Raw genomic sequence first — 22,155 nt, 5'->3', positions numbered from 1 at the left:
TCTCCTGAACAAATCCTAAGTTTTTTTCTGACATTGTAATCACTTATGTTACAAGTATCTCCAGTGGAGAATACGAATAACCATTAGCTACATAAGCGAATGACAACAATGGAAATTCTCGCCATTGTAGCGCCATTGTAGCGTTGGGCAGTTGGCTGTTAACAGCGAGTAGCGTTGCGCAGTTGGAGGTGAGCCGCCAGCAGTGGTGGATGTGGGGTGAGAAATGGCGGAGTTTTGAAATTTGTAAGACTGGATGTCATGAACTGCTATATACACACCTGGAAATTGAAATAAGGACACCGTGAATTCATTGTCCCAGGAAGGGGAAACTTTATTGACACATTCCTGGGGTCAGATACATCACATGATCACACTGACAGAACCACAGGCTCATAGACACAGGCAATAGAGCATGCACAATGTCGGCACTAGTACAGTGTGTATCCACCTTTCGCAGCAATGCAGGCTGCTATTCTCCCATGGAGACGATCGTAGAGATGCTGGATGTAGTCCTGTGGAACGGCTTGCCATGCCATTTCCACCTGGCGCCTCAGTTGGACCAGCGTTCGTGCCGGACGTGCAGACCGCGTGAGACGATGCTTCATCCAGTCCAAACATGCTCAATGGGGGACCGATCCGGAGATCTTGCTGGCCAGGGTAGTTGACTTACACCTTCTAGAGCACGTTGGGTGGCACGGGATACAAGCGGACGTGCAGTGTCCTGTTGCAACAGCAAGTTCCCTTGCCGGTCTAGGAATGGTAGAACGATGGGTTCGATGACGGTTTGGATGTACCGTGCACTATTCAGTGTCCCCTCGACGATCACCAGAGATGTACGGCCAGTGTAGGAGATCGCTCCCCACACCATGATGCCGGGTGTTGGCCCTGTGTGCCTCGGTCGTATGCAGTCCTGATTGTGGCGCTCACCTACACGGCGCCAAACACACATACGACCATCATTGGCACCAAGGCAGAAGCGACTCTCATCGCTGAAGACGATACGTCTCCATTCGTCCCTCCATTCACGCCTGTCGCGATACCACTGGAGGCGGGCTGCACGATGTTGGGGCGTGAGCGGAAGACGGCCTAACGGTGTGCGAGACCGTAGCCCAGCTTCATGGAGACGGTTGCGAATGGTCCTCGCCGATACCCCAGGAGCAACAGTGTCCTTAATTTGCTGGGAAGTGGCGGTGCGGTCCCCTACGGCACTGCGTTTGATCCTACGGTCTTGGCGTGCATCCGTGCGTCGCTGCGGTCCGGTCCCAGGTCGACGGGCACGTGCACCTTCCGCCGACCACTGGCGACAACATCGATGTACTGTGGAGACCTCACGCCCCACGTGTTGAGCAGTTCGGCGGTACATCCACCCGGCCTCCCGCATGCCCACTATACGCCCTTGCTCAAAGTCCGTCAACTGCACATACGGTACACGTCCACGCTGTCGCGGCATGCTACAAGTGTTAAAGACTGCGATGGAGCTCCATATGCCACCGCAAACTGGCTAACACTGACGGTTGCGGTGCACAAATGCAGCGCCATTCGACGGCCCACACCACGGTTCCTGGTGTGTCCGCTGTACCGTGCGTGTGATCATTGCTTGTACAGCCCTCTCGCAGTGTCCGGAGCAAGTATGGTGGGTCCGACACACCGGTGTCAATGTGTTCTTTTTTCCATTTCCAGGAGTGTATATTACGACTTCTGATGATATTATGGTAAATACATTGTTTGTTCTCTATTAAAATCTTTGATTTGCTAACTATCCCTATCAGTAGTTAGTACCTTCCGTAGTTTGAATCTTTTATTTAGCTCTCAGTAGTATCGCTCGCTGTATTGCAGTAGTTCGAGTAACGAAGATTTTTGTGAAGTAAGTGATTTGTGAAAGGTGTAGGTTAATGTTAGTCAGGGCCATTCTTTTGTAGGGTTTATTGAAAGTCAGATTGCATTGCGCTAAAAAAAATATTGTGTGTCAGTTTAAGCACAGTCTTGTATAATTTTTCAAAGGTTACGGTTCAGGTGTTTCCGGAAAAATAGCTGTAGAACATACTGCCTGTCAAGAGAGTGTTTTATTGTTTGGTGATATTGCTGCTTGCATTATTTAGGATCCCACAAATGCCACGACAATATGCATACCATCATGGAGGGTGTCAACGGTACAATGCAACTAGCGGCCGATAAAATTGATGTGTTGTTCACTCGGCTCTTGAACATTGTAGTGCTGATTCTGTAGTTGACCGTAGTTTACCATTTTTCACCACCCCCTCCTCATCAGGCAGCAATGCCTATGGTTCAGATCACTTTCCAAGCAAGTGAAAGTCTGCTATTAGCGATACAAAGCTCCTGAGCTACATTCGTCACGCTGTCCGTTTCTGTCCCTTCAAATTGTATTTTGTTGCTGTGCCAGCTCCATCCGGCGCCACAGCCACGCAGAATTCTCACCGTATGGTTTTTAACTTTCTTTATATGACTTGGGAGATGTGGGCAAAATACTCTCTCACTTTCATTCATTCCACAAAGTGATTAATATGTTGTGTTACCTGATGTAGCTCGTTCGTAAAAATTATTGAAGTTTTTGTGGGCGTAAATGAATGAGTGACCGTGCTCTTTTTCCGCCAAGGAGTCATGTGGGCTCTATACGAATGCTGACTATACAATGTTTCTACGTGCGTTTAAAAAGTTCATCATCTGGCAAGTGGGTCACTCAATGGATACAGGCGGTAGATAATCTACGAACCTGATTGTGTGACAATGAAGAATCGCCTGGTGTACAGATCGGCCAGACATAACTTTAAAAATTATACAGTCCCTGTAGCAGCATCTGCATGAACCTACGGCGTAAGATGTCATGGCAGATTGAATCGTAATATCTGAAATTCAATAATCCGTAAATGAATTCAGCCAACGACCTTGCCGTAGTGGTAACACCGGTTCCCGTCAAATCACCGAAATTAAACGCTGGGCTAGCACTTGGATGGATGACCATAAGGTATGCCGAGTGCTGTTGGCAAGTGGGGCGCACTCAGCCCTTGTGATGCATCGTTCTTCTTAACAACACGAACATTGAACATCGTATTTACAGCCGATATCATACAGCGAATATCAATTAAAATGTCCTTCCCTGTATGGGGATTATATAATGTGCATATGAGTACAGATTGTGACGCAGGGACGACGACACACGGAAGTTTGTGTCTAGGCGTGGGTCATGAACGTATAACCGAAGTGGTTAAGGGCAAACGTTTGGACGTCTCCGACTCTTCACAGACGTTAGGGTTTCGAAAGGTGGCTGCTCTATAAAGTTGGATAGATGGTGACCTGTGGCATCTCTGCCGAAAGAGCAGAAAACTGTTTCGGAGCTCATCGTTCATCGTAAATTGTTGAAGATCGAGCTTCGCAGCTGACCACCCCTACATGTTGGACCAACGACATCGTCAACTACGATTGCAGTGGGCATGGGACCATCGGGATTCGATCGTCGACAAACGGAAATGTGTCGGATGTTCAGGTGAATTTTTGCTACTCTACGTCGATGGTCGTCTCCACAAACACAATCATCGAAGTGAACGGCAGTTCGAAACGTTTTGCATGCTGAGGATGCAGACTGGTGGTGGAGTTATTATACTATGGGTGACATTCTCTTACTGTTTCATGGGACCGGTGGTAGTAATCGAACCACCTGTATCCCTTCATGCTTGATGTCTTCGCCGACGGCGATGTCATTTTTCATCAGTATAATTGTCCGTGTCTCGGACCTACAGCCGTGCTATAGTCGTTTGAGGAGGATTATAGCGAACTCACGTTGATGTATCGGTGACGAACTTCGCTTGATGTAGATCTGAATGACCGCCTGGGTCGCCATCGGGCGCCATTATCGCGTACGCGAATCCGTTACCCGTCATTTACCCGAATTACATGACCCGTGCGTAGACATCTAATGCTACATGCCTCTAAAAACCTACCAATTAACTTTCGGATCACTGATATGCATAATCTGTATTTCGCTCCAAAAACGGATAAACAAGCTATTACACAGGTGTTCATAATGTATTGGCCATCAGTATATGTAAGAAGAGGAACGTAAAAGCTGGTGAAGAGGGAAATGAAGCGATTAGAAGCTTTGCTTGACTGTTGAAGAGAGTTTCAATGATCGAGTTACGTGTGAAGACGTCCAGGAATGAGTGGGTAACCACAAAAGCTACTAACAGATGATAAACCGAATCGAAAAAATACTTGGTTTGGCACATATTATTACATGAGTGTCTCCTTCAGTCTGTATCTGAAATTTAATGGGAAAGTGAGAAACATGGGAAGCAGACCAAGAAAAGAACATGAAAAGCAGTTCGCTGATGATTTAGGTTGGAGTGATGGTGCGTGAAGGAAGGAAACGTCTGTTAAGCGACAACGACAGGAGCTTCAGTACTTGAACCTCTTAACCTGAAGAAGAAATTACAATACCTTATGTTTTCCTTCAACCTTTTCACATGTATTTATGTCTGCTACTTACATATGGCTGCCTCTGCTTGTAACAAATACTGATAAGCGAACTGCATCAAATTAATCTTAGAGTTGACGACTGAAACGAAAATTAGATGGCACTTATCGGACGATATGAATAAGCCACCATCTTATGTGGCAAAGAAACCTGCGTAGTTAGAGCTATGAAATAAATGTTGCTGTCAGGTTTCCATCTATTTTTCTAAGTGTGTCGTTCCAGTTAACATCAGTGATGTGTGACATTTACCAATCATAAATATCAAGCTCATCATATTAGTGATTAATTTCAATGGCCACGTATTCACTTTATTGAGAATGTTGACTCATGATAAAATATATATATTTTCCATTTTGTGTAATACAGCCTCGTGGTCTAACACTAAAATGGTTGCCCGAAAGCGTAAGAACGCAGGATCGTATTCCGGGTGGACCTCGGAAATTTTTAGTCTGCCTTGAATCTAGCCTTCACCCATCATCGATGGGAGGAGTCACTAAGTGACATCTTTTTCGGATTCCACGTTAATGTAGGTACCCTTTTTCCATTTAGATAAGTGGGGTAGTCTAAGGATAAGTAAGTTGTCGAAGTTGAGTCCAGTCAAGTGACTTTCACTCGGGCATCGAGCCACAAGCAATTTTATGTGGCATAGTGTCTACAGAATAAACAGTTTTACGTATCAGCAGTAAGCCTGTGCGTATTTAGAACGAATAAGCCAAGCAATTCTAAAATGGCATTTGACGTGATTAACACATTGATTTAATGATTTTAGAGTAAAGAAATCAGCACGAGAAAATGGTTTTCCTATTACAACAACGTCCCGTAACACCAAAAGACTATGCAGGCTACGTTTCTCTTAGGTCACTGATAAATCTGTGTAGTTAACACATGGAGTACGAAGTCTATAGAAATATTTAACTGTTAATAATGTAATATGTCATTAATGAATAAATTCAGATAACAGAAATGGCGTTTGTATCTCCGTTTGCTATCTTAAATTCAGCAACGTTAGACTGATTGTGTTCCATAAAATTCTGATTTTGATCACTTTGTTTAATGAATCAGCGAATAAGTGGACTTGTTTACGAAATACACTTTTCGAAAATAGGCAATTAAATTTCATGTAGCAACATTTTTATTATACTTCGACCGTTTCTTGTAAGAGATGAATTTTAATGGCTGTGGAAATACGACAGTGAGTTATCATCTTAAGCAAACAAAAAATGCTGTATTCGCATTATTTTCTAGGAAAAGCTCAAAAGCTTGTTTTCGTCAGGACCCGGAAACAATCGTGGAAAAATGGGACTTTTTGCACCCATATCCTTGCTGTTGAGTCCTTGCAACATGCAGTTATATTCCAGCCATTTTAATATTTTCTGCCCTCATTTCCAACGATACAATCGCAACAAGAATTTGCCTTTGACGTTAATTTTTGTGTGTAAGAAAGTAGATTTCGAAGTACGTCAAACAAACTCAAATGTTTTTCGGACAAAATGTTAACTCATAATTCCTATTCCAACAGTATTCATTTCAAAATTTATTGTTTCATTTGACTTTAGTCTTGATCGGAGTAACAGTTCCTCTTATTGCATTATTTTTGGCCGAAGATAGTAAGTCACTAGGCGATTCTTGGTGCTGGGACAGAGAATGCAACAAAATAAATTGATATATTGACATCAGTTCCTGTTTTCGAGGAAAAATCTATTCAATTGTTACCAAATAAATAAGAATTTCCCTTTCCTTCTGTGAAGCCGATTGTCATAGTTAGCCACAGGTAGATGTAAATATACAACATAACTGAAAAACAACCGTCTGTCTCTAGAAATTTGTGCATGTCGGTGAATCTATTTCTCCATCAGATACCTCGGTTTTCCTCATGAGAGTGAAAACATCAAGGGATTGTTGTTGGTTATACTGAGAATAAATACCACATCACCAGTGTGACAAATAAGTAAAGTATAAAGTCATCGAAGCTACGGGAATTCAACTGATAAATGTGCGCATTTCTCATGCAACTAATGACGGCAAGGAAGATTAATAACCCTCTGTTTTATATCGCTGACTCTGAAAAAGAATTATGTAGATTCAAAGCTACCTACAACTCAGTCACCAGAATGTTTCATAAAGTACAGTAGGCTTATTTAGGGATATTATTGAAAATGTCATGCATACACAAAATTTTATAGATAATGCGTCCAGATTAAAAGGATGTGGTTGATTCATGTCATACATGTCGAAATCATCGTCATCTGCAACTGTGTCTGAAATATTAAGCTATGAACAAAGCAATCCATGACTGTATTCCGTTAAGATTTGGTAAGGAGTGAATAACTGATGCAGGCCAGTTAAAATTTAATGCAAATAGAACCTCCAGTGTTTTGTTACAGTAGATCTTATCAATTTACGGCTGTTTTTTGTTGTTTTGTAATATGTAAGAGATTAACGACACCTGCGAGAAAGAACTCAAGAATATCCTATTACAATTAGTATATGAATGTCTGTAGGCACATCCAGAAAAGCTTTGCGTGACTTCTCTTCCGGAACCTGGAAAGAAATTTGGAATAGAGATCAACATAAACACCTTTTCTGCCCTTTTTATGACTCATGAAAACCAAACATTGCATGGTGTACCACAATACAGCGAGGCCTTCAGACTTGGTGGTCGAGACTGCTGTACACTCCGGTACCTCTAATACCCATTAGCACGTCCTCTTGCATTATGCATGCCTGTATTCGTTGTGGTATATTACCCTGTTACACTGTTGGTCCAGATTGTCCCACTCCTCAACAGCGGTTCGGCGTCGATACCGCAGAGTGGTTGGTGGATCACATTGTCTATAAGCAGCCCTTTTAAATCTATCCCAGGCATTTTTCATAGGCTTAATGCCTGGAGAACATGTTGGAACCTCTAGACCAGCGATGTCGTTATAACGATTTGAACCATCGGGGTGCGAAGTGCTGCCCATGAAGACGAATGCCTCGACAATATGCAGCAATATGGTTGCACTATCGGTCGGAGGATGGCATTCACGTATCGTATAGCCGTTACGGCGCCTTCCATGACCACCAGCGGCAGTACGTCGGTCGCACACAATGCCACCCCACAACAGCAGATAACCCCCACCTCACTGCACTCACTAGACAGTGTGTCTACGGCGTTTAGCCTGACCGCGTTGCCTCCAAACACGTCTCCAACGATTGTCCTGTTGAAGACATACGTGACACTCATCGGTGAAGAGAACGTCGTGGCAAAGATTGACCTCGCCATGTTCGTCGGGAGTGACGTTGCCCATTATGCAGCCTATGGCACACAGTCTGAGTCGTAACACGACGTCCTGTGGCTACACGAAAAGCACTGTACAACATGGTGATATCAGGTGGCTATGCTGTCGCCCCCCCCCCCCTCCCAGCCATAATCCGTAGGCAGCAGTCATCCACTACACTAGTACACTAGTAGCCCTTGGGCGGGGTGAGCGAGGCATGTCATCGAGAGCTCCTGTCTCTCTCTATCTACTCCATGTCCGAACAACATCGCTTTGTTTCACTATCTGACGCCTGGACACTTGCCTTGTTGAGAGCCCTTCTGGCACAAAGTAAAAATGTCAACGTCATCGAACCACAGTATTGACCGTCTAGGCTGGGTTGAACTACAGAAAACACGACCCGTGTACCTCCTTCCTAGTGAAATGACTGGAACTGATCGACTGTCGAACCCTCTCCACCTAATAGGCGCTGCTCATGCATAGTGGATTACATCTTTGGGCGGGGTTTGTGACATCTACGAACGGTCAAAGGGATTGTGTCTGTGATACAATATCCACAGTTAACGTCTATCTTCAGGAGTTCTTGGAACAGGGGTGATGCAAAAATTTTTGGTGTGTATAGCTTATAATATTGTAAAATTACCTCCTAACTATAAAGAAAAACTTGCAGCAACTTCATAGCATGGAAGTGCCAGTTACTGTTGAATGAAGAATCTGACACTGTATGTGTGCAGTTCGGAATAGGTAGAAACATTTTACGCGAACAAATAATTAAAATTAGGTCTTATGGACGATGAATGCTACAGACTATGATTTTTCAACATATTCAGATTTTAGAAAGAATCTCTCTGTTATCGTGCCTCAGTTTCATACAACACATGGAACGTTAGTCAACCAGTACATGAGACAAATGTGATACCAATCAAACTAATCAATGGGAGCCGGTGGTTTCGCGGTGAAAACGTCGATTTCGTTTGCCGGAAATGATGCGAACAAGTTCAGGGAAAAGAGCATTTTTCTACTAAAAAATTTTTTTAAAATAGAAAACATTGATGAAGAGTAAGAAAGTTTTTCAGACCAGTTCACTGGAAATATTTTCGACACGAAAGGAGGAAGCTGAAAAAAAGAATAACAGCATCAGAATAAGCCTGGGCTTGAGAAATGAGCGAACGGCGCAGCACTAGCCTTTCAGATTTTATACAGCTTCTTTTTAAAACAGTATTGTACACTATGAACGCTGAGCGCCCTTTTAAACTGATTGTTCACATATTCGGGAGAGAGGAGTCCTCATAGTTCATTCGGTCATCAAGGTTTCAGTTTCCCGTGGTTTCCGTAAGTTATTTGACGAAAATGTCGGCATGGTGTGTTGTTAAGTCTCGGTCGTCCACCTGTCCCGTTCTTTTCAAAGTATGCCTGTAAGTATGTAAATGCGAATTATGTGATTTTTGTTGTTCTTAAATTGTAATCCCAAGCCTTGTCCAATATCGTTGTAAAAGTGATCCACAGGTATATAAAACCATGACTGCCATTATTACTAGTAACACGTTTTGAACCCAGTACAGAGATTGTGGCAACCAATGGGGGATATCTGTCACACTTCCCATGGAAGTACTTCATGGACAAAATATTTGAGTTCGGCAGACCTCTTACAGGGAGACTATGATGTGGAAGATTGCCTTTGACTTTGCACACACACTTGTAAAGTCTACGATGAACTCTGGTTCCGTAGGACAGAGCGGATCAGGTGCGGCTAAGGGACCCAGTAACTTCTCCAGAATAAGATTAAATGATTGCCTATAAAACACCACGATTTATAGCAACGGCTGAAGGCCTTACTTAAGTAAAATTACAATATCTTCTCTGCTAAAGGCCGAAATAATATTTCAGATCGCCGGCCGCGGTGGCCGTGGGTTCTAACGCTGCAGTCCGGAACTGCGGGACTGCTACTGTCGCAGGTTCGAATCGTGCCTCGGGCATGGATGTGTGTGATGTTTTTAGGTTAATTAGGTTAAAGTAGTTCTAAGTTCTGGGGGACTGATGACCTGAGATGTTAAGTCCCATAGTGCTCAGAGCCATTTTTGAATATTTCATATCCTATAAGAAAATTCTTTAAAACCCAAATATTTACAAATTCCAGCTAAAGGCCATATTAAGGAAAATTCTAGTTAGTTTTTCTGCTGAAAGCCTAATGATATACTATTTTCTTTACATAATAAAAGAGAGACATTAAAGATAAGCCGTTACACAGTATAACAGAAAAACATCTTAAGAAAACTTTAACTATCTTGTCTGCTAAAGGCCCCAGTAATTACTCAAAAATAATTAATGACAACCTTAACATAAACATTTACAGAACATGGCTGAAGGCCATTTCAAGAATTCATGATAATGAAAGAGAAACCTCACATACAAAGATTCACGTATTAAAGCCACAGATTGTGAAACAGACGCTCATGAAGGCTTAAATGCAGAGTAAAAAGAATTTTAAATTGAACACGGGTGAAGGCCTAATTTTAAAGTTGTTATGAAGTTCGGCTGAAGGCCATATACTAAACATAAAACAGACCATATCAATACACGCCTGAAAACCTGGCACAGTACCTGCCACCAAAGTAAAATGAAAATCACAAACAACCAACAGTGGTGGTCGTAAGTGTTCCAAGGGTCGTCCTGGGGAGGAACACTAACCACAGTTTAGGTGAGACAGACAGCCAAGCCTAACACTAAACAATAGGGTTGCTGCACGACCTACGGACTGCTGAAGAACCAACCAACAACCTAATCAATTCTCTCTGTCGCAAGCGACCAACTGCCTATTCCAGTACGCAGACAGCATTCATCTGCTCAGAGGAAATCACAGAAGCTAGACACAGTTCCACGTAAACACACTTGCACAAGAAATCGAAACATTATAAAACTAGTAACTGTGGAACAACAAGGACGAATCAGTTCGACACACAGAGTTTTCACAAGTGGTCGGCGACCAAATACACGTCGTCCGATGACACGACCGACCGAACGATCAACCTAGGTCGTTCCCACTCAAGTTACCTGTGTCGGCAACGGTCGGGCGAGTCTTGGCTGTCTGAAGCTGACTGCAGCTCCACCCGACTCACCCCATGTCCGTTCGGAACTCGGAGACACAGCGACCCGGGCACACTGACTCGGACCCAACCATGCAGAGGTAGCTCTTGCCCATTGGCCATGACATCTCTGCACAACGAAGGAACTGACCCACGTCCGGCAAGATGATCAAGTGACGAGGCCCAGAAACGATCAAAAGACCAAATACACGTCGTCTGATGAGACGACCAACCGAACGACCAACCAACGGTGATCCCGCTCCAGTCTCCTTCCATCGGATCGTTCACGTGTGTCGCCAGCGGCCTGAAGTCCGCACCTCACTGGTGCTCTGTCCCCGACTTCACTGCTGCTGCGTCCGGACTGAACTCTCACAGACGACGACCCGGAACTACTAGCAGTCGCTCCAGAGATGATACAACTGTGCACTTATCGATAGGCGCTGCTGCTGTCACTTATGGGCAAGCAAACCCCATCAACCAGCTGATGCCAGTATATCGAATTAAAAGAGAAAAACGAGGCGACAGAACCACAAAAACTAGATGACGAGTTACAAACGGCATGACAGAGTGCCTCGCACTGCTCATACGATGTTGTTGTTGTTGTTGTTGTTGATGATGATGATGATGATGTTTGGCTTGTGGGGCCCTCAACTGCATAATCATCAGGGCCCCTTACAAATGATGATGATGACGGAATGATTAGGACAACACAAACACGCAGTCCCCGGGCAGAGAAAATCCCCATCCCGGCATGAATCGAATCCAGGACCCCTTGACCCAGAGGCAGTAACAATAGCTACTAGACAACGAGGTGCTAACTTGTAAACTCTAAGACTGGCAAGTTTTCAGATTGGTCTTGCTAGTATCTGCAACGTAACAACTAGATGAAAATTATGTAGTCGGTGGTTTTCTGCCGGAATATACAGAATTTCACATTTTAGTATGACTGCCACAATATACCTTTAGTAATTTCTCAGTCATAGGGGTGCTACTCATGCAGAACTTTCTAGAAGACATTACATTCGCCTTTGATCGTAGAAAACTACTGCAATTGAATCCTTAAGATGATTGTCAGGTGATTCACTGCGGACGACTGTGCTTCAGTACCTGTAACACATTAAAATCCTCTCCAGTGTATGCACATATCATCATCGCGTTTGTGTGTTATAGCTGGAACAATACAGCACCAATAATCGAATGTAGGGCTGCGTACGTCGTCAGATTCTTGTGGAGTACAATGTACAGGAATAGTGAATCATAGGGATACGTGTTAGCGATGTTAACGTTTGTCATATTTTAAGTACTTTATGTTATTTATGTACGCAGTCTCATGCTCGTTTATTGCTGTATTCTGAAATTTTTACATCTCGATTACGACAATGATATGCGTACATGTCAGAGAATTTTAGTGTTCCTGCACATCGGTGTGCAGTACACTATTTGCTAATGGCCTTAAGGCTGTGATTGCAATCATGAAAATAATTGCTCGCTACAATCAGTGGCGAATATAAACTGTTACAATAAATATTAGCAACGTACAGAAATAACTTCTTTTCTAACAAATAATTTCATTGCCTCACGGAAGGAATGACATAAATATTTCCTCAGTAAGAACTATTATAGTGAAACCGGTACTCGAGCCCAGAGGCCACCTTAGCCACCAAGCTACCTGTCATATTTGAAAAACTGAGTGAAAGATTGTCGGTGACATTTGCGTACTTGATACAGTCTCAAACTGGTCCGTAGACTCAGATTCTGTGTGCAGGTCTCTGGGTGCACACTTCGTCAAATGTTATTGTTTTGCAACCCTTGTCCAAAAATTGTACCTAGTCTGCATGTTACGTAACAGATGTATTCATTAAATCTACGTCTACATCTACATGACTACTCTGCAATTCACATTTAAGAGCTTGGCAGAGGGTTCATCGAACCACAATCATACTATCTCTCTACTATTCCATTCCCTAACAGCGCGCGGGAAAAACGAACACCTAAACCTTTCTGTTCTGATTTCTCTTATTTTATTTTGATGATCATTCCTACCTATATAGGTTGGGCTCAACAAAATATTTTCGCATTCGGAAGAGAAAGTTGGTGACTGAAATTTCGTAAAAAGATGTCGCCGCGACGAAAAACGTCTTTGCTGTAATGACTTCCATCCCAATTCGCGTATCATATCTGCCACACTCTCTCCCCTATTACGTGATAATACAAAACGAGCTGCACTTTTTTGCACCCTTTGGATGTCCTCCGTCAATCCCACCTGGTAAGGATCCCACACCGCGCAGCAGTATTCTAACAGAGGACGAACGGGTGTAGTGTAAGCTGTCTCTTTAGTGGACTTGTTGCATCTTCTAAGTGTCCTGCCAATCAAACGCAATCTTTGGCTCGCCTTCCCCACAATATTATATGTGTGGTCTTTCCAACTGAAGTTGTTCGTAATTTTAACACCCAGGTACTTAGTTGAATTGACAGCCTTGAGAATAGTACTATTTATCGAGTAATCGAGTTCCAACGGATTTCTTTTGGAACTCATGTGGATCGCCTCACACTTTTCGTTATTTAGCGGCAACTGCCACCTGCCACACCATACAGCAATCTTTTCTAAATCGCTTTGCAACTGATACTGGTCTTCGGATGACCTTACTAGACGGTAAATTACAGCATCATCTGTGAACAACCTAAGAGAACTGCTCAGATTGTCACCCAGGTCATTTATATAGATCAGGAACAGCAGAGGTCCCAGGACGCTTCCCTGGGGATCACCTGATATCACTTCAGTTTTACTCGATGATTTTCCGTCTATTACTACGAACTGCGACCTTCCTGACAGGAAATCACGAATCCAGTCGCACAACTGAGACGATACCCCATAGGCCCACAGCTTGATTAAAATGTACTTTAACTGTTTACTATTTTAGTTGTTTACTTTCGGGCTACTATCATTTCGTCTCACAACGTTTTTAAACGGAAAAAGTTCAACAATAAAAATTACTACCGATGAAGGTAATGTGAGAAAATTTTTCGATTCGACTAAAAGTAGTATTACTTTCATTGTAATCTTCACAAATCATGAAGGAGTATATGACTCTCTAATATTGTGGATGAAAGAAGGAGGACAAAAAGTGTAGACCGACCCAGGGGAAAAGAGCATTTCTGAGCACCTGTAGCAATCATAGGCCTTAATCGGAAGGAGGAGCCGTCAGGTGCTCAGCTTTCCTTTGCTGCATATGGGCGTGGCGACCCCAGGGTTCCTGAGCAGTGGACTGGTAAGCACAGCCAGTTCGCTGTCATCGGAATCTCTGCGCATGCTTCAGCGACCACCTTGCAGCGCGGAGATAGAACGTTGTCTGTCAGAGGCAACGGGGATCTTGGCTTGACCGCTCGGACTTCGAGGATGGTATAAACTTCTATAAGAGAAACCCTCAATCGCAAAGTGTGGTGAGTGATGATGAGATGCGTGACTGTTGAGGTGAAACAGTCATTAGTGGACAACCTCTGGGAAACCCATTGCACCTCAGCCGTATAACGCTTACCTACGCACGCAGGCCTCGGACTACATGGAATTTTAATTCTCCATCTGATCCTGGGACCGAGATGTAATCCTCGAAATTCATCAATCCTCCCTCTATCGGTAGAGTAGGACGCTGGAGAGTACCAACATCCAATCAGACCAAAGGGCTCTTGCAGCCAGTCTTCCAGACTTGAGAATTACACAGAGTTTTCGGACTTGAGCAACAGAACCCCGTGCTGATGGCCAGAATGTGTTTATTACAGTTAACAGGAAAGACGGGAACTTTGAGTAAGTTTTACCTTTCTTCATACAAAATGGTTTAGCGGGCACGGCAGGAAGTTTAAAATCTCTCAGGCGCTTGTGAACTGGGACCCAGTTGGTAAAAACATGTAATTCCCCACAAGTGAGGAGCATCCAGAAAGTTAAATGCTTCAGGAAATATGCAGTAGAAAGTGCATTGCGCAACACCTTGAACTTCAGCAAAGGCGTGGTGACTTCTAGGGATCTGGAAGACATAACTCTAGAAGAACTGAAAGCTGAGTGGTCCCAGGAAGGAACTGTTGACGTGTAAAGCATAATGAAAATAGCAGAGAGCGGTTAGTGATATCAGACATGTTTATAGTTACTTTCAGAAGCACGAACCTTCCAGAGCACGTTAATGTCGGTTTCCTTCGCCTCAGAGTGTGGCCTAATTTCCCAACCCAATGTGCTGCAGCTTAAATTTCCGGTCGTCGGAAAAATCATCTCGGAACAGCGCGTTGGGCACACTACCTTAGGTTCTATGGGTGAAGCTACTTTTGGTAGATATGGTAAGGCAGCTCCTGAAGTAGTTGGCTGTTCATCTGCTCCTTAGTGTGTCAATATCTCTGGGGATCTGCTTCACCCCTGCCCTTAGGCAGCCAGTTCGAAGACCGGTGTGTTACACAAACGTAGGTTGCTAGTGTTGGCCCTAGTACCTTTTTGTGTCAGTGAATTTGTGCTGCTGCATTTACTTTGAAGCCTGCTCCTCCCCCTCCAGAACTTCAGATGAGGCTGTGATAAATTATTACTGGATGCAGTCCTGAATGAACAACTATCCCGTCAGTCATCGTTCATTGCGTTGGGTTAGGCCAGTGTTCAGAACTTTTATCCCAGCCACGTCTAACGCTAAAGTTGAATATTTATTGTTGGTATTTGTTTAACAGGTTCAATATGTTTATTTTTAGCGTTCCATAGCTCAGTCGGTGAAAACGAAATCTTTATGTGATTGTTGTCTGTTTGTCAGCCCCTCTTAGAAGATCTATTCCTCTCAGGAACGAAAAGAAGTAGCCAGATAATATTTTTGCCAAATTCTAAGATCTACCGTCCCTTGAAAGCGTAAAAATTTTAATCGTCTAAGTCAGTGCAGTCACAAGATGTGACAGGTTATGTCACATGTTCTGAAACTCGCCAACACACTTATCCAAAGCTATGGATGAACTATATGTATACATAATTTAGTCGATACCGAGTCTTCAGAGAAGGAGTCCTACTCGTACTTGTCCAATTTTTTTTTCATTCTATTGCCCATTTTACCTGTGCTGTAGTTATAATTTGCTCTGTGACCAGATGGTTGCAGCCTGGAACCAAGCCACTTCAGTGCAGTAAATGCAGTCCGTGATAGTGGGATCGCCTCCTGGTACCCCTACATTGGGCACCATCACTATCACTTTAAGTGATTTATAAACTATGGAAAAGAAAGAAAAAAGATAATCGAAGCGTCTGATGGCTGCAGGTGGATGTGAAACCTCGGTGGACTATTATAGTTCCCTGCACAATTATGACGAGAATGTACATGTTGTAAACACTGACGAACATCAGTAACAAGACAATAGCGCTTGTACTGAGACATCAGACAATAACTTCCATTACACAAGACGGAGGTAGAGCGTAAATTGTAATATACATAGTGTCCCACACGTTTAGTATGAAATTGAAACAGTTTACAGTGAGTCCACAACCGACTACATTAAAACAGGGAATGAATGATCAGAAACATACATTTATTTTGTTACTGACGTACACAGCGTACAGAGCATAAAAGGAACGTAGTTCACTGTAATTATTCAAACCGACGACTGTCTTTCTGAATGTATGTATTGCAACGACGCATGTAGTTCTGCCGCACTCTCGCAAAGATCACGGGTATCTGTTGCGTACTGGATTATACAGTGAGTGATAAACAGTGTACACACCTGTCCACCAAACAGACAAGCTGTGCACGACATAGCTCGTAGCACGTTTTTCATGTCATGTATCATGTGACGACAGCATGCATCGAAGCGCCACATTCAAATGGTTCAAACGGCTCTGAGCACTATGAGACTTAACATCTGGGGTCATCAGTGCCCTAGAATTTTACCTCTCACAAATCACTTACCTCGCCAAAAATCTTCGTTACTCGAACTTCTGCAATACAGCCAGCGCCACTACTGCCAACTAAGTAAAAGATTCTAACTACTGAAGGCACTAACTACTGATAGGCACAGTTAGCAAATGAAAGATTTTGATACAGAACAAACACTGTATTTACGTCATAATATATACAGCAGTTCATGACATCCAGTCTTACAAATTTCAAACCCCCCCCCCATCTCTCTCCCCACGTCCATTACTGCTGGCTGCTCACCTCCAACTGCGCAACGCTACGCGCTGTTAGCATCCAGCTGCCGCTGCCCAACACTGCAATGGCAGACAACAATGCAAACCAGCCACAGACTGCACACAGCACAGCCAGTGATTTTCTTACAGAGCGCTACGTGGCGTTGGCGTTACCAATAAAAAAAACCTAAACATCCTACTTACAACCCTTCTTAATACTGGTGCCAGTTATCCATTGCACTATACAGCTTGAGATGTGACCATCGCGAGATGCATTGTGCATGACGTGCATTAAAAGACAGAATGTTGCTCGTCATTAGAGTTGGCAGAGACGCATTTATTTTGCTGTGCGGCAGGATGCAGTGTCGGTAAACCAGCACGAATGCGCACAGAGCGCTTTCCTATTGGGTGTCTTCCCAAACAGAAGTAGTTTATCTCCGTGGAAACTAATTTAGGAGAGACGGAATCGAAGCTGGGTGAGGTTCCCGACAAGGTAATTTCCGTACCCTATACGGTAAGGAAATGGTGCTGGATCGTGTGGTAGACCACCCAGCATCAAGCACAACGCACACATGGAGGCTACAGCGTGGAGAGTAATGGTGGAACAGTTATTACAACCCTGTTATAAGGAACGTGTGCAACTACTGCGACTAGGAAACTTATGTTAACAGATTTTTCGCCGCAGTGCCGTAGTGCCGAAATTCGCAAAGTTTTTTATGTTCACGGATGAGGCCTCTTCACCCGTGATGGTGTTTTCAGTAGCTGTAACAGTCATGCCTGTAGTTAGGACCATCCCCATGCCTCCCACAACAGTAGCCACCAGCAGCAATTCTCTATCAACATATGAGCTGGCATTGTCGAAGGTCACCTTACAGAATCTTAATAGCTTCCTGCCCAATTGACTGGTACACGTAATCTGGTGTTCCTGCGAAATGTGCTGCTACAGTTCCTTGAAACTGTATCTCTTGTTGTCCGTGAAAAAATGTGATTTCAGCGTGTAGGTGCACCAGCCCACTTCGATGTTAACACCCGCGCCCATCTGAACAATACGTCCATTATCGTTAGGTTGTAAGGGAAGGTCATTTCCCAAGACCGGCGTGATCAGGGGTTCTCACTCGTTTCAACCGTTTCCTCTGGGCTAACGTCAAGACTTTGGTGTATGAAACCATGTGGAAACGGATGAAGACCTGCCTGCTGGTGCAACAGACATCTTTGACAGAGCGCTGCAGAAATTCATACGCCGTTGACACCCTTACATTCAGTCAGCAGCTCCTGGTCTTGTGGCTAGCGTTTCTGTATCTGGATCAAAGGCCTGGTTTCCATTCCCGGCCGGGTTAGATATTTTCTCTGCTCGGAGACTGGATGTTTGTGTTGTCATCATTATTTCTTCATCGTCGTTATCACTGTGACAGTGGCTAGACTGTTCTGTGGAAAAAAGTTGGATTCTGTAAAAATTGAGAATGTATGGGCGCTAATGACCGTACAGTTGAGCGACCCACAAAAACATCATCATCGTCATCCATACATTGCGTATGTTGGTCGTCTCCTCGTACAACTACCATGAGCTAAATTGATATGCGTCATTTGGTGTGCATGTCCATAAAATATTAAATATGCTTTACTGACCATAAGCTTCCAGATTCAACGTAATGGGTTGTCAGCCCAGTATAACCCATTTGTATTTGATCGAACATGAATTTCCTTTAATTTACGTCAATGGTCACAAACTGTTTGTTCACAGATTACCGGTTTCGGTCTATAACAACAAAGTCCTAGTATACTGCAGCCATAGTGGCATCGTCAAATGTTAAATGCATTTAACATTTGACTATTTTAACGATTAACATTTGGCGATGCCACTATTGTTGCAGTATATTAAGACACTGTTTTTATAACACACAGATCTGAAGTTGGTCATTATAGACCGAAACCGGTAATATGTGAAAAATGGTTCAAATCGCTCTGAGCACTATGGGACCTATCTACTGATGTCATCAGTCCCCTAGAACTTAGAGCTAGTTAAACCTAACTAACCTAAGGACATCACACCCATCCATGCCCGAGGCAGGATTCGAACCTGCGACCGTAGCGGTCGCTAGGTTCCAGATTGTAGTGCCTCGAACCGCTCGGCCACGCCGGACGGCGGTAATCTGTGAACAAAATGTTTGTGGCCATAAACGTAAATTAAGGAAATTTATTCTATATAAGGGTGACTGTTTTATTCTCGACAATGTCGCAGCTTGTTGATCGAAAATGTTTGAGACATTGTATGCAACAAGAACAGAGGATTCTGGTAGTGCTGGAGATGAATTGTTGACACATGAGAGTAATTCGGTGCAGGCCACTAAAAACCATTCGGAAAATTTATTACCCATAGGAAAAAGGAGGGAAGGAAGAGGGATACCGTAGTGAGATAGCAAGTCTTTTATACAACAAGCCGACTGAGCTGGATGTATGTTGCAGTCGATACGCAGTAATGAAGGGAACTGCACGCGGAGTATTGGTGCAAAAGACCCGCATCGGACCAGTCATACAGCCTAGAACTACTACTCCTACTACGGTATTCTCTGCACCTGTTGCATTACATCCTCGGCAGAGTATCTGTAGCCACTGTGCTACGGATCAGCTCCTACGTCAGCACAGGTGTTAAGATAAAGGGCAAGTCGGCGCCCGGCGCAGTAGATCCCGAGGGCTGCCGATCCGGCAGGGGTGGGCGTGGCGCAAGTGAATCGCCGCCGCCGCCGCCGCCCACCCACGGCCAGGCCGGCCGGCCCGCCTGCCTAGGGCCCCGGCTGCCGCGGACGCAGCCATCCAGACGGCACGTCTGCTCTCATAAATCTGAGTTTCCCGCGCGTTACGACCGCGCCGCTATAAATTCGTGTACGCGCGTTTCAGCGCGGGCCGCGCCGTATTTCTCGCCGGGCGAGGCCCCTAAAATCCTCACTAGCCCGCCGCGCACAAGCCTCGGCTGTGCTCGGCGAAAGCGTTTCCGAAGGGAGCGAGAAATTGCTGTTTCAGATCCCGCCCGAGAAACGGGAACGTTGTACGCCTCTGAACGAAATCTATTTCGGTGGCTCTGTGGGCCTTATAAAATCCGCGAATGCTGACTACCGCTAGCGCAGTAAATGGTTTGACTTTGCTTCTCTGACTCAGATTTTGGAGAGAAGATGATTGGAGGACACGGCTGCAATCTCAGATTATTCAGGCCCGGTTGTTGTAATTAAATGCGCTGTACTATTTATTATAAAAAAGCGCTACTGAAAGTAGCAGATGGTTAACCACCGTTGGATCTGTATATACTTTAGAGTCCTTTATTGCACTCCCCCACCTTTGTGAGGCGTTATTTTGTCCTGAAATGAACATTTATAAAATATCCTGGAGATCGGTAACAAAGATTCCAACGGGGAATCTAACTTTATATATACCCTTGCACCATTTACTTGTATGTTGTATATTAACCGGGGACCTAGAAACGATGGAGATGCTCCGTCCCCGCAGCAGCCGCAGTGGTCCACTTCACCCCTCCGCCGCCCCGCACCGAACCCAGGGTTATTGTGCGGTTCGGCCCCCAGTGGACTCCTCAGAGAACGTCTCACACCAGACGAGAGTAACCCCTATGTTTGCGTGGTAGAGTAATGGTGGTGTACGTGTACGTGGGAACTTGTTTGCGCAGCAATCGCCGGCATAGTGTAGCTGAGGAGGAATAAGGGGAACCAGCCCGCATTCGCCGAGGCAAATGGACGCAAATCCACCCGGCGGATTCGTACCGGGGACCAGGCGTTAGACTGCACTGCCAACCGGGCGGGCTCCATTTACTTACTCCACATTATCTCTCCTGCTTCACAACCTATACAGAACCTCAGTTTCTCCTAGCAATGATAGTCCCGCAAGGTAAGTAGGAGAAGCATTTGAGGTCCTAAAAGAGCGATGTACATACTGGCTTAAATAAAACGTCACGGGCGGATCGTGCATCGATAACAGCATAACCCGTAAAAAGCAAGGTTTCCTGATTACGTCGCGTACAGTGCTTTTATATGGCAGCACCAGAGAGATAGAAGTATTCTTAATACGCAGTTCTCATCAGACCACGAGCAACATATTTCGGCTAACCTGCAGATAATTTCGTTAATATTTATCACATTAATAGAATACAATGCATCAAAACTTTAAAACTGCTCATTTTAGAGCTAACACGATTCTTAGTGAAAGACGTTCTGTTATTACGTATTTCGAACTGCCAGGATAAATTTATGCTTGTAGAACGGTGCTCTTAGGCAATGTTCGATAAATCAAACACACACACAGACACACATACACACACACACAGACACACACACACACACACATACACACACACACACACACACACACACACACACACACACACACACACACACACACAAGCAAAAAGGAACGTCAATGACGTATTTTTGCGCGTTGTGATTGTAGCTACCGTGATACCGGTGTGCATGAGTACGAAATTACATTAATCATAACCAAGCGCACCCAACGCACGCGGAGCGTAAGGCACGTCCCCAGCGCTAAAAATTAAATCATAAAATATATGGTTGGCGCACCACCGGTGGGTTAGATTTATTTTACACAGCAATGGATGTATACATATTTTGTCAGAACAACAATAATTTTAAACAGTTCATTCACAAGTGACACAATCGTTACCAAAAAAAGAATCACCTACATGGCAAGCAAACAAACACAACGCAGATTACAGCCGTTACTCATCATTATTCACTAATATCATGATTACTGGTATCCGCCGATAAGTTGACACCAAAATCAGATTTATTTTCTATTTCCACGTCATCTCAGTGCCATTCCAGAGTACATCATCTTCACTGCCATCCAGAGTACGTCATATATAGAATTTCTTGCATGGTTTTACGGACATTGCTACTTCCATGCTTTTATTTTTCTTCTTAGCTTCCCTGCATTTCCTATTTATTTCATTCGTCAGTGACTTGTATTTCTGTATTCCTGATTTTCCCGGAACATGTTTGTACTTCCTCCTTTCATCAATCAACTGAAGTATTTCTTGTGTTACCCATGGTTTCTTCGCAGCTACCTTCCTTGTACCTATGTTTTCGTTCCCAACTTCTGTGATGGCCCTTTTTAGAGAAGTCCATTCTTCTTCAACTGTGTTGCCTACTGCGCTATTCCTTATTGCTGTAT

Source organism: Schistocerca gregaria, chromosome 5 (assembly GCF_023897955.1).
Source record: "Schistocerca gregaria isolate iqSchGreg1 chromosome 5, iqSchGreg1.2, whole genome shotgun sequence".
In the NCBI taxonomy this organism is placed as follows: Eukaryota; Metazoa; Arthropoda; class Insecta; order Orthoptera; family Acrididae; genus Schistocerca; species Schistocerca gregaria.
This window is presented reverse-complemented; position numbering follows the sequence as displayed.